This window comes from Podarcis tiliguerta, assembly GCF_965153285.1.
Source record: "Podarcis tiliguerta genome assembly, chromosome: 2".
Taxonomy (NCBI): Eukaryota; Metazoa; Chordata; class Lepidosauria; order Squamata; family Lacertidae; genus Podarcis; species Podarcis tiliguerta.
This window is the reverse complement of record NC_139535.1, coordinates 25,835,803-25,847,894: the sequence shown is the minus strand read 5'-3', so window position 1 is coordinate 25,847,894 and position 12,092 is coordinate 25,835,803. Positions and strand designations below refer to the sequence as shown.

The window sequence follows — 12,092 nt, the reverse complement described above, 5'->3', positions numbered from 1 at the left end:
CAGAGCCTAGGGCTTGCCGATCAGAAGGTCGGCGGTTCGAATCCCCGCGACGGGTGAACTAGCTACGTTAGGTTGCAACTAGAAATTTTTCTATACAAGTTATGTGTTTCCTACAATAAACAATTTTATTATTTCCTTGCTTACAAGCATCTCTCTGTGTCTGATTGCAACAAGTGAAGTCCACTCTCTTAAGACCTACTGGCAAAACGCTGCTCACTCTGCAGATGTTTCAGTAGATAATTGACCTGATTATCCCAACAGTTTCTGCAGTGAGTGTTCTCTTTGCTGGCCTACTCTTTGAGCCCTGGATAACCTGATGGCTAGTGACAAGTTGTTTGTAGTAGATGGCTCTGGTGCTGCTGTAACTTCTAAGTGGGGAGAAAAAGAGTCTGGGACCAGTGTGTTTGCAAAATTATGATTCCTTCAGCATTTCAGAGAAGGTCATGCTACATGGTCGAATACTTGCTTGTTCTTCTTACACAAACACACACAGAGAGACAGAGAGACAAACATAGAGAGAGAGGGATAAATTGGCAGTGGTAAAAAAGAGCAACTCCTGAGAGCCTTGTCTAGCGTGCGCATGAAAAGACTTTGTCATTTATTTTAAAGCTGGCCAAACTGAACAGAAGTGAGCACCTAAATTCAATTAATACTGAAGATAACCCTGGCATCATTCATTCTTGTAATAGTTAAGAATTTATGCCCTCCTTTGTGAATTCAAGCTTTAATTTATCGCTTCAGCCTTCCAAAGGTGTAAATACTTTTATTCCTGGAACCGTAACCATGGAAAACAGATGAGTTTTTATCTCAATTAAAAATATCCAGCTTCAAATTCAGATGGGAATACAGCACGCAAGTTACCTTGTTCTTACAAAAATGCAAAATGAATTTGGAAACATACTTAAGAGGATATTTGGTGTGGCTTCTCCCTTGTTCCCCTCCTTTCTGTTCGTCAGGTAGTTGTGAGCAGTGCAGACATTGTACCCGAACCGCAAGATATAACTGAACCTTGACTGCTATACATTTTACTTATCAGATATTATTGGTTGATCTTAATCTTGGCATTCCGGGAAGGGGGAATGTCCTTTGGAGGTTGCTATGATCCTAAAGCTGAGGCTCCAGTACTTTGGCCACCTCATGAGAAGACTCCCTGGGAAAGACCCTGATGTTGGGAGAGATTGAGGGCACAAGGAGACGGGGACAACAGAGGACGAGGTGGTTGGACAGTGTTCTCGAAGCTACTAACATGACCAAACTGCGGGAGGCAGTGGAAGACAGGAGTGCCTGGCGTGCTCTGGTCCATGGGGTCACGAAGAGTCAGACATGACTAAACAACAACATGATCTTCTACTGGTTGAGGGACCTTGAATAGGTTCTTGGTTCTAGATAAAAGATTCAAATGCCAGTAATAATGGGCCTAATAACACTGGATGAATTTTTTTTTACAACTTTTGCTGTGCCCTCTGGCCTTAGAAGTGTTGCACCTCTTTGAGCGCCTATTAAGCTATTTTTTCACAAGGTCATTTAGTGCCACTGAAGCAGTTGTAACTTGGTAGTTCACAATGCATATTGTCATCACCATCACAATGGAGTTCCTTCGTGGCCGTCATTGCTGGTAATGTGCAGCAGGAACGTGTTTAAAGTGGTGCTTTGCCATTTACTCCAGTTTTTACGGAGCCTATCTATATTAGATGCTGTATGAAAAGCACCCACCAGACCTTGTGTTACGCACAAATGCTTCTTAAATATGCACTGACCCCACAACATATAGCATGTGCGATGATCTCTTGCCCAGTGATGTATCTACACTGGCGTACAAACACAGGTGTTTAAGCCTCTCACAACATGGTGGTCACTTATGTATCTCCAGAGAAGAGTGCGCAGTTTTGCAGAAAATGTGCATATGAAAACATTTCACATATGGAAATTTGTAAACAAGTACTAGTAGTTAAAATAGGAATGCAATACGTTTCACTATAGTGGGAAAGACTTTGACTTCCAAGGTTTTCTTCTGTAAAGCAGAACACATGGCTGCTCTACCTCTCTCTTGACACCAGACTGTGTGGATAGGTTTGGTGTTTTTTGGGGGGCACCAAACACCTTGGTGAAATCTAGGAGGAAAAATGGGTTGCCCACACCCTCACAACCTTGTCTTGGGTATATGTATGTTTGCCGGGCCATGTTCCTTTTCACAAGCTCCCCCCCCCCCCAAAGTGTGGATACAGGTGCTGCTCACAGACAGACATATGCTCCAGCAGGTAAAGTTAGCCTGATAGCTCTTACCTCCTTTTGAAATCAGCTCAGTTTGCTTCAGTTTAAGCCAAGGCTGTAGGCAGCCAACGCCCACCCATCCTGAACTTCTGCTGCTTTTATTGGGGGTCATACAGTTCTTCTTCAGGAACAGCAGGACATTTGAACCCACCGCAAGGTTGTAGAAAATGGTCCTAAGCTACGGTGCTGAGTCTGCAACTGCTCCAGGATTCGGATTTCCAACAATATGGCTACAGTGCAAGGGAAGGAAGCTTTGCCCCCTTTTATGCAGGATGCACCTGTAATGTTTTCTCCCCTTTGCTTTGTATGAATATTTATGTGCAGATATGCACGTGCTCTCTTCTAAGATCATATACCGTTACATGCAGTGACAAACTCCAGAGGCAGGGCTAAAGGATTTAGTTTCCTTCTGGATGAGTGTGCGCCAGAGACTTGCGGCACTTCCGTGATATCTGTTTATTTACAAATGAGCATGTTGAGGATTGCAGAGCAGTCATGCACAGAGGCAGTTGAAATCTGTAAGGCATTGGTTCCTCAGAAGAAGAAGAGGAGGAGGAGGAGGAGGAAGAGGAGGAGGAGTTTGGACTTGATACCCTGCCTTTCACTCCCCTTACGGAGTCTCAAAGCGGCTAACAATCTCCTTTTCCCTTCCTCCCCCACAACAAACACTCTGTGAGGTGAATGTGGCTGAGAGACTTCAGAGAAGTGTGACTAGCTGCATGTGGAGGAGCGGGGAATCGAACCTGGTTCACCAGATTATGAGCTGATAGACCACTGCTCCTAACCACTACACCACACTGGCTCTCATACGCCAGTATGCCTTCGTTGTCTCCCAGTAACACTGTTCCTTTTCCAAGCTATCTCAAAGCTGATGCTGCCAGGTACCTAACTACAAACTGCTGACAGAACTCTGTTGCTGCCACCATCCTGCAGAGTTTAATTTAGTCTAGGTGCAGGTTATGCAAAACGAGAATTCATGTTGAGTTAACATTATTGATAGAATCTGTGTATAAAAACTGTATGTCCCAACTTGAGGTTTAATAATATTTACCAACTTTGTGTTTAACTGCTGCCAGTTGGAGTATATCAGTGTTTCTTAAACTTGGGTCTCCAACTAGACTACAACTCCCACCATCCCTGACCACTAGTCATGATGGGAGTTGTAGTCCAGCAACAGTCAGGGAACCAAGTCTGAGAAAAACACTGGACTGTGCTAGATGGAGCAGTGGTCTGACTCAGCATGCGACAGCTTCCTATGTTCCTAAACTTTTAAGCAACCAATACTAACACACATGACAAAATATATAGGTGCCTTATGAGTTTTAAGCAGCATTTTGTGTTCCTGGTCAGCCCCCCTCCCCCCCGCACCGCCGGCTGGCTGGCTAGTTTCATTGCTCATTCAACTATAAGCATTATTTATTAACCTCATAACTATTTCTTTCCAACAGAGTTCTGTCTGCACCCCCTAGTGGTATGGGGGGGAAACGTATCCATGGGACAGATGAGAGCTTACCTGCGTTGCCAAAGGGCTTGGCGTAACACGGGTCTGAAAAGTGATCATTAATTTGGAGATGGTCTGGATAAAATATAGCAGCGTGTCAGCAGCACTGCAAAGCACATGATTGATCTGAGTTTCGCTAAATGGCTCTGGACCTGAAAATAAATAAATAAATAAACAGAACATTAGCATATAGAGAGGGTTCGCCGCATGTAACAGAACCTGCTTGGCTGTAAACTTCCAGTCGCGATGATATATAATGGCGGGCTTAAGGGTTTTCCTGTAGCTATATTTTGATGGCGTCTCTACTTCCTAATTTGTTGGACAGGTGAGCTCTGATTTCTCTAGGCACACTTTGCGCAAGTTAATATATTCTGGCTTGACTATTCAAACCAGCAATAAAGAAAGGGACCCCCTATGATGACTTTGTACATAATCCTCTTATGTAGCTGCAGGGCTGTCTCATTTTTTTCCTGCTAAGTTATTCTGTTCCAGCTTGTTCCCTTTAGCATGTATATCATTTCCCCTCCCTCTCTTTGTGCTGTTCTGGGTATTCAAAACACTGCTTTCCCAGACTTTTAAGATAATGAGCCCTCCTTAAGATGTTTGAGGAGATGCTGGGGAAGGAGATAACCGGGCTTTTAAATCCTCCCACCCCCACCCCTTTGCAAAGCCTGATTTTTCTCAGCATGTTGACAGGTGAGAACGGGAATCTTGCAATGCCGGCAGTGCAAGAAGTTGATAACAGCAGAAAGAGCTTTCCATGCTTAAAGCAGTTTGGTTCCAGGTGCTTCCTCCTTTTGTGTGGACCCACAGAATGTGGAGATCCACAGATGAGGTCCCAATCCCCGTTCCACCATTGTCTGAACGGGGGCATATGTGAATTTGCAAGTGGAGGCCTTTTTGGTAGTGGCACCCAGGCCTCGGAATTAGTTGTTCCCTAGGAATCACCACAGCTCCCTGCCTGCCTCCTTTGAGCTGCCAGGTCAAAACACATTGCTTCAGCAAATGAATGACATGAGTAGTTCAGGTGACTTTCCTATCTTCTTATACAGTAAGTTTCATTAGCTATCAGAACATAAATAACATGGTAATTCATACAACAACAGCTTACGTAATGCAACAATTTTACCGCCACGACAATTTTTTTTTTGTATAAGGCGTATCGTAACAGTTGAGAATAAAAATAAGCAATTATAACTACTAACATAGAAAAAGGAATGGGAAAGGTATGGTTAGATCTCTTCTAATAAAAATATAAGATCCGACACATACCGTATTTTTCACCCTATAGGACACACCGGCCCATAGGACGCACCTAGTTTTTTGGGGGGGAAATCAAGGGGAAATTTTTTATTTCCCCCCCAGGTTTGCGCAGCCATCCCCAGGCTAGAAGAGGGAGACGGAGTGCTCCGTCTCCCTCTTCTGCCTTCAGGGACAGCCTCTCTAGGCTCCGTGGGGCAGCGGCTTACCCCGCTATCCCCCGAGCTTGTGGGGCTGGTGGGGGGGGGGGGGAAGAAGCAAGCTTGCTTCTCCTCCCCGCCAGCCTCCAGATCAGGTCCAGGAATAGCGGGGTGGCGGCGCTCCACCTCCCCGCTATCCCCCGAGCTTGTGGGGCTGGTGGGGGGGGGAGAAGCAAGCTTGCTTCTTCTCCCCACCAGCCTCCAGATCAGATCCGGGAATAGCAGGGTGGCGGCGCTCCGCCCCCCCGCTATCCCCCGAGCTTGTGGGGCTGGGGGGGGGGGGAAGAAGCAAGCTTGATTCTCCACCCCGCCAGCCTCCAGGTCAGGTCGGGGAATAGTGGGGTGGCGGTGCTGCGCCTCCCCGCTGTCCCCCGAGCTTGTGGGCTGCAGGCTGCTGCCCGCAAGCCTTGCGAGCCCGCTGGACCTCCCCCTGGGCTTGCAAGGCTTGCGGATAGCTTCCTGAAGCCTGGAGAGTGAGAGAGGTCGGTGCGCACCGACCCCTCTCGCTCTCCAGGCTTCAGCGAAAGCCTGCATTTGCCCCATAGGACGCACACACATTTCCCCTTCATTTTTGGAGGGTGAAAAATGCGTCCTATAGGGTGAAAAATACGGTATTTATTTTAGTCTGAAATGCAAGCGAGTTTCTCTGGAAATGTGTTGTCCTGCTGCTTTCCTTCTCTGACTTCAGCAAATCACAATAAATTTGCTAATGTGCCATGCACAGATGATTATTATGAGCCACTCATCAATAGTAGGGGGACGAGTGTTTTGTTCCTACTCAAAGGAGACAGCCACACAAGTATGCGGTCAAGAGGTTTTACTTTTCTAATGTTGTTTTATCCTCTGCCCTGGATTGTATCATCAATCTCTGGGGCTGAAATACATTCAGAGGTAGTTATCACAGATATATAATGGTGCCAAAAGCTCTTGTTGCTATCTGCAGGATAATATAATCGGCTTCGTGCCTTCTGTTGCTGATACAGTGGTACCTTGGGTTACATACGTTTCAGGTTACAGACTCCGCTAACACAGAAATAGTACCTCAGGTTAAGAATTTTGCTTCAGGATGAGAACAGAAATCATACTCCGGCAGCAGCGGGATGCCCCATTAGCTAAAGTGGTCTCCAGGTTAAGAACAGTTTCAGGTTAAGAATGGACCTCCGGAACGAATTAAGTTCTTAACCTGAGGTACCACTGTACTACAATTCCACTTTGCACAGACTTCCTCCCTGTCTACTTTCTGTGTTTGCGCTGGCTTAAATTTTTTTTTTAATATACCGAAAGGGGGCAGATAATCCTGCTGCCATGGGGGCGGGGGGGGGGGGGCTTTTGCCTTAGTTGCAGAGGAGGAAGCCATGGTGGTGAGTCCAAGGGTATAAACATGGTGGGGTCTCTCCCCACACCCACTTTAATTGGAACTCATCCCAGAACTATTAAACTACTCTTTTATGTTGAGTTTCTGTGTACAGTGGTACCTCGGATTAAGTAATTAATTCGTTCTGGAGGTCCGTTCTTAACCTGAAACTGTTCTTAACCTGAAGCACCACTTTAGCTTATGGGGCCTCCTGCTGCTGCCGTGCCGCCGGAGCCCGATTTCTGTTCTCATCCTTAAGCAAAGTTCTTAACCCGAGGTACTATTTCTGGGTTAGCGGAGTCTGTAACCTGAAGCGTATGTGTCAGAGCTGGCTCCAGGTCCCAGCTCACAGAGGACCAACGCTAGCCGGTAGTAATGTACAAAGGTCTTTATTGAAGTACAGTTTCCATTTTCAAGCCGGAGCGCCCCAGCTCTACGTCTAGGGTTTAGATCGGCGAAGCTCCATCTGAATCTCAGCCCCCTGTACACCAGTTTAAGATTCTAGCCTTACTCCACCTCTTCCGTCTCTCCTTTCTCCTCTGGGTTCTGCTACCCCCCGGGGTCCCTTCCTTCCTGGATTCTTCTGACGCTGACGTTGACCCCCCTGACTCCTCCCGCTCTTTTCGGCGGGCTTTGGGACCTGGCTCCCTATCCGGGCTGCCAACTGCGCCGCCCTCCTGTACATTTGAACTTGGCGCGCGCGCCCAGCCTTCAACCTTCCTCTCGACCGTTTCCTCGCTCCCCGATGGAGGCGTGGCCAATCCTGACTCATGTCCTCCCGCTGGCAGTGCGCCGCCTGATCCCGATGCCTGGGACTCCTCCCCCCTACTGCACTCTGGTGTGGACGCTGGTCCTGATTTCCGACTGCTGCTCTCTGAGTCCCCTCTGGCCCCTTCTTCCTGGGGTGCCCCCCTAGGCACCCCCCTTGCTCTGACCATGGGCGCCCCTTTCTGTGAATCTTCCGATTCGCTGGAAAGACTCAGAGACCTCGGACTGCTGTCATCGCTAACATTTCCTTCGGACTCCTCCCCCTCGCTCTCTATTTCCTCCCTTTCTTGTGCCTCTGCTCCTGAACCCCTGACAGTATGTAACCTGAAGCTTCTGTAACCCGAGGTACCACTGTATGTGAAAAGCTAGATAAAATGAAAATTTGCAACAGCAGTAGACTAACTTGCACTGCTAATTGACTAATTAGTCTGTTTGCAGCAAAAAGACATAGGCCGGAGGTCTAGAAGCTGCAGAATGAGCTGGAGCCCTGAGGTGGTGGATGGGGTGCCATCTTTGAAGACTCGTTGTCCAAACAAACTCAGTTCCCAACAAGCAGAGAATTAGTTGGAACAGAGGAAGCTGCCATAGACAGGATCAGATACACTGATCCATATATTGTCTTCAGTGGTTGGCAGTAGCTTTCTAGGGTTTCAGGCAGTCCTTATTGAAGATGCTGGGGTTCAAACTTGAGACCTTCTGTATGCAAGGCAGATGCTTGCATATCTACCGCTGAGCTATGGCCCTTCTCAAGTAGGAAGCTGCCTTATGCCGTGTCAGCCCATTGGTCCATTTAGGTCAGTATTGTCCTCTCTGCCACTGAATGATGGTAGGTACAGGACTAGGTTTGAGCCTTCTCTGCTATGCTTGTTTTCCATTTGAAGGAGAGATGTTTCTTTTCTTTCTTTTCTTCTTTTTTGCATAGGGGAATTTTTTTTTATTTTGTTTATAAATGATATTTCACACTTGCCGTTTGAATGTTGGCTGTCCTGACATCTTGGGACTTGACTGCCTCATTCTACTGGGTGTCAAAATAAGCTATTTATTTGGCTGCACTTCCACACATGTTTGCACGGAACTGCGTAAACACCCTATATTTAAAGCATGTCATTTCCTCCGAATAATCCTGGCAACTGTGCTTTATCCCTCACAGAGCTACAGTTCTTCCTCCAACACCTTCAACAAGCCATAGTTCCCTGGATAATGTGCTTTAAATGTATGGTATGTACACAGCTACTGTGTCATTCAAATTTGTGGGATTTGTGGGTTTTAAAGTGAATGATCTTGTCAGCTTTCCCAGAAACTTTAATTCCAAAGGCATCTCTACCGGCCAACCATAATGGGGACCCTTTTTTGAAACACAGATGTTGGAATCAGGACCTGAGCACAAGAGCACTCTCTCCCCTCCTGCAGTGTTCACCAACTGGTTCTCAGAAACATTATTCCCTCTGTCTGTGAAGACAAAGCACAGCCATTATGGCTAGTAGCCATAGATAGCCTTCTCCCCCATGAATTTGTCTAATCCTCTTTTAAAGCCCTCCAAGTTGGTGGCCACCACTGCCTCCCGAAGTTTAACTGTGTGCTGCGTGGAATAGCTGCTTTCTTTTACCTTTCCTGAATCTTTCAGCATTCAGCTTCCTTGAAATTCTGGAGAGAAGGAGGAAAACCTTTTCTTTATCCATTGTCTCAGTGTCATGCATAATTTTATAGACTCTGTCATTCTACCTCTTACTCTGCACAGTATTCAAAATACAGTTGCATTTGTTTGTAGTTTGTATTGGGCTCAGGACCACAATACCTCAAGGACAACCTCTTTCCATATGAACCTACCTGGACCCTGAGATCATCTTCTGAGGCCCTCCTTTGTGTGCCCCCTCAAGAGGTTCGGAGGATGGCAACACGAGAATGAACCTTCTCTGCAGTGGCTCCCCGTGTGTGGAATGATTTCCCCAGGGAAGTTTGCCTGGCACCTTCATTATACACCTTTAGGCACCAGGCAAAAAAGTTCCTTTTTAACCAGGCTTTTGGTTGATTTGATTGACACCCTATGCCCTTTTAATATGTGTTTTTTTTGTGGGTGGGTATTGGGTTGCTGCTTTTGTTTTTATTAGGTATTTTGTCGTTTTATATCTTGATTTTATTCTGTGAACCGCCCTGAGAACCCTGGGTATAGGTGGTCTATAAATTCAATAAATAATAACAACAATAGTTTTGTAGTTTCTCCTACTGCAGTTTATTCACTTCTTGCACAATGTAGATCAGTTAACAGAAACAGAAGTGGGAGTAACTACACACACACGCACACACACATCATAACACTTTGTATATGGAAAATCTGATCTTTTCATGATGAATTTACGCTGTGATCTGTATTTAACCTAGGAACTGCTAGTTTAAAAATCTAATTAGTCCTTCTTGGTGACTTGTCTACAGAAGTGAGTGTAGGCCAGAATTGTTAACTACTCCTAGGAAGATGAAACAGACTAGCTTTGAAGACAGAACTGTGAAGGAATGAAAGGAGGGAGGGAGACAGAGTAGGGGTGGGGGTGGGAAATTAAATCCTACCGCAAAATTCCCCTTGAGGTTTTTTCCCTTGCCCCTGGACATTTTCTCTTAATTAGTCTTGTCCTTAGATCAGTATAGTCAATACTTCATTATCTGATTTGCAGTGTCCAGAGAAGAGAGTGAGACAGAAAGCCCCCTTGTTTGTTTCATCTGGCTATACTGATATTGGCTGGTATAATCCATGTGCACATATGTATATCGACTTCAAGCAGAATATTCTTAAGCCTTCTATGGGTGCCTCTAAATGGAGATTGTAAGGCAGCGCTTCAGCAACACTGAACAATTTTTATTATCGTATACACGCTACCAGGGAACCCTAATTTCTGTGCGAAGGTAAGCTAAGTTTGGTGCCAATAGCAGCTGAAGCCTGTGATTGCCATGGTGTGGGGAAATTTTCACGTTTCTGAAATTTCTGAAATTTCTGAAGTTCCCATTAATCACTGGGAAAGACCAGACTCTATATAACAGTTCTGCTGGAAGTCTTTTATTTCCTAGTGATCCCTGGTTGTCTTAGGAATATGCATTCTAACCCAGCCACATTTTTTTTTTTAAAAGAAAAGTTAAGATGTTTTAGATGCTGAATTTGTAGCTGGTACCATATTTTGGATTTGCGTAGCACAGTCATGGAAATGGAGAAACATTGTTTTCTCCCAGTAGTGTCAAAAGGCATTAATGCTTTTAAAATTTTATTTTACGAGCAGTGGGGAGATAACTCCCACACAGAGCAAGAGGTTGATTAGCAGAGTAGGATATGCGAGGAATCCATGCATGTTTGTGTATGAATGAGCATGCATACACATACACTGGGGACCAGACCCCAGGCATTGCACCAAAATAACCAACCAGGGCTCTGTTTTCCCGTTTTTGTTGGAGGTTGCTGCTGGAGGTTGAAAGAGGCCTTCCAGTACACCAGATGCAAGAAACTGAGTTGCCATCTTTGCTATGAGCTTTTGGGATTTTGCTGTGTGAAGAGGAGTTGAATTCGTGTTTTTTGAGCATTGCTGATTGGTCTGGAAGGGAGGTGGAGGAGATGATTTTGAGCTCTAACTGCAGATTGGGAACCTGGCTCGATACTCGGCACAGTCAATTTCTTTTATATAAGTGTCCTCCCCTTCTATGTTGACGTTTAAAGCTGAGCTGGGCTTGGATATGATGCCTTACTTTTTATCAAGGGCAATGACAGTGATAAATATTCAACTTTCAGTCCTGAAGACAGGTAGCATGTTATACACTTCAAGTTGTAAACAGAAAGATATATCACAAGCAAGACCTACAAAAAAGCTTTGTTGAGCAATGAAAGCTGTGTTTGGAGCAATGCTTGGGGTTGTTTGCCTGGAAACTGCTTTCTCCCCCGAGAACATGCACTCCTTAACAACTGTACAATTAACTATGGTACGTATACTTGCTATGTAGTTTGCAGCTTCCTTCCCCTTGAAATTTGATGATTTAAAGCAAAGCTGTATGTGTAATTCAAAAGTTTGCATATTTTTTGCACTGACTATACCAGGCATAGGCAAACTCAGCCCTCCAGATGTTTTGGGACTACAGTTCCCATAATCCCTGACCACTGTTAGCTAGGGATCATGGGAGTTGTAGTCCCAAAACATCTGGAGGGCCAAGTTTGCCTATGCCTGGACTATACAGTGCAAAAAAAAAAAAGAGCAAACTTTTTTTAGTGACGCAGAGAACTGTGTTTCAGAAAAGGAAAAGGAGCTGGAAGTTGGCTGTGTTCCTGCTCAGCCGGCAAAAAGTCTTCTCACTTGAATTTGCATATGCAGATATTGTTGGCTTCAAGACCCCATCAGCCTCAGCCAGCATGGCCCATGAATAGGGCAAATAGGAGTGATAGCCCTGCAACATCTGGAGGGCATCCCTGTGACCAAATCCGGGCTCCCACTTGTCGTCTCTCTGCAATTTCGTGTAGCTGCAAGACAGGAAGTTGGTTGGCTCTCCACATCTAGAGATCATCCCCAACAACAAGGTCTGTGACCATGCAGATAGCAGTCCTGAGTTTCCACACTGATCACCTGCTGTAACCCACTGATGTCAGCCAGGCTGTAGAGAAAAATAATCTGACTGGATGCTTGCTTCTGGCCACTGGTTGAAGGTGTCTGTGTGGAGTGGCATTTCATACATATAAATGCAACTTGATGGGAGCCTCATGGGGGAAGTGAGG

General features: G+C 45.7%; 1 protein-coding gene across 37 annotated transcripts in view; it reads left to right on the top strand.

Annotated features, from left to right (window-relative positions):
* The window catches only part of MAGI1 (membrane associated guanylate kinase, WW and PDZ domain containing 1), a 485,140-nt gene that overhangs the window by 74,793 nt on the left and 398,255 nt on the right, over positions 1–12,092 (top strand). The gene's annotated exons all lie outside the window — the stretch shown is intronic.